This window comes from Sinocyclocheilus rhinocerous, unplaced genomic scaffold (genome assembly GCF_001515625.1).
Source record: "Sinocyclocheilus rhinocerous isolate Xijiao unplaced genomic scaffold, SAMN03320098_v1.1 scaffold1222, whole genome shotgun sequence".
Taxonomy (NCBI): Eukaryota; Metazoa; Chordata; class Actinopteri; order Cypriniformes; family Cyprinidae; genus Sinocyclocheilus; species Sinocyclocheilus rhinocerous.
Window position 1 is genome coordinate 506,031 of NW_015640234.1, and position 1,673 is coordinate 507,703.

Genomic DNA, 1,673 nt, shown 5'->3' on the forward strand with positions numbered 1-1,673 from the left:
GTGTGGGACACTTTTTATTATGGATGGATACGCTTTATTGGACTATTGACAAGAAACACCCACTCACTGCCATTATAAAGCTTGGAAGAGCCAGGATATTTTTTTATATAACTCCGGTTGGATTCATCTGAAAGAAGAAAGTCATATACACCTAGGATGGCTTGAGGGTGAGTAAATCATGGGGTAATTTTCATTTTTGCACATTTTTTCATCTTGCTGAAATTATGCTTAAAATAACACTTAATTTCAGCATTTACTCTCTTTATCCAGTCCCATACAAAACATGATGGAAAGTTGAAATCATGTTCCCATGTTTGCTACTTTTAAACAGCAACAATCACTTATGTAATCACAGCTCAAATGGATTAAGTACATTGGCTGAGCACAATGAAATTGTGACAAAATCTTGAAAGAATTGTTTAACTTGTTTTAAGTACATTGAATCAAAATCCATGTTTCATGCCATATTTCCCTGTCCCTAATTTCTTTCTTAGAAATATTATGAGGTTTATTTGACTGGTTAAATGCACCTGTTTTGTTTGTTCTGTCTGTAAAGGTGTGCAGTGATTGGTCACAGCATCACACTCATTTGTCATTGGCTGTATGTCAGTTTAAGTAAGAGAGAGTCAGAGTCATCATGCACAGTTCTGTCCTCAATTGAGAGAACCTATTCACTTGATGAAGATGAAGACGACACTCGCTGTGCTCCTAATCACGGAGCTCTACGGACTCTCCTCCGGTCTCATGAAAGAACATTTCTTTGTGAATAAGGAGAAGTCATGGTCTTCTGCACAAGATCACTGCAAAACTTACTTTCGTGACCTCTCCACCTTCACCAATAAGAACGAGGAACAGCAATTTTTGAAAGATGCAGCTCATCAACCTTCTAATGCCTGGATTGGACTCAACAATGAATCAGGAGTCTGGAAGTGGTCAGGAGGAGAAACTGGAATACAAATTTCTTGGGATACTAGTAATGAACAACCAGAAGATGATGGCTGTGCTTTTCTAGAGAGAGGCCTTAAGAAACTGCATGATGCAGAATGCACTGCTAAATATGCCTTCTTCTGTATGAACATAATAGAGTTTCTTCTGGTGCGTCAGAAAGAGACCTGGGAAGGAGCTCTGGAATACTGCCAACAACTAAACAATGATCTGGCAAGTCTGAGCACAATGGAAAGAATGAAATGAATGAAACAGAATATGTGTGGACTGGTCTGCGTTTTCTAGCAGGGGACTGGTTCTGGGTCAGTGGAGATGATCTTAACTACACAGTCTGGTATCAGAACAAACAGCCCCAGTGTCCTGCCAGAGACCTTCATTGTGGAGCCCTGGACAAGCAAACAAATCTTTGGACACACAGAAACTGTGAGGAGAAGCTCCACTTTCTTTGTCAGAAGAAAGTAATGAAACAAACCGATTCATGAAAAAGCAAAGAGGTAATGTTTTGTGAAAATTATGATACCGTTGTCTTAAGAACAGTTCAAACTTCATGTTAACTGTGAATTTGGTGTTTTAAACAAACATCCAAAACTGTTTTTTTGTGCAAATTGGCATTTGATGCTAAACTTACCCTCTCATCTTCTCCTGGTTATAGAGTCCACCAGAGACAAGACTGCAATTCATTTCCACTCGACAGAAACTTCACCCATAAGCAGCCTGCACGCATCTGG

At 39.4% G+C, this 1,673-nt stretch overlaps 1 pseudogene; it reads left to right on the forward strand.

Moving 5' to 3' along the window:
• Window positions 1–684: 684 nt before the first annotated feature.
• Window positions 685–1,427, forward strand: LOC107752605 (secretory phospholipase A2 receptor-like; annotated as a pseudogene).
• Window positions 1,428–1,673: the final 246 nt, after the last annotated feature.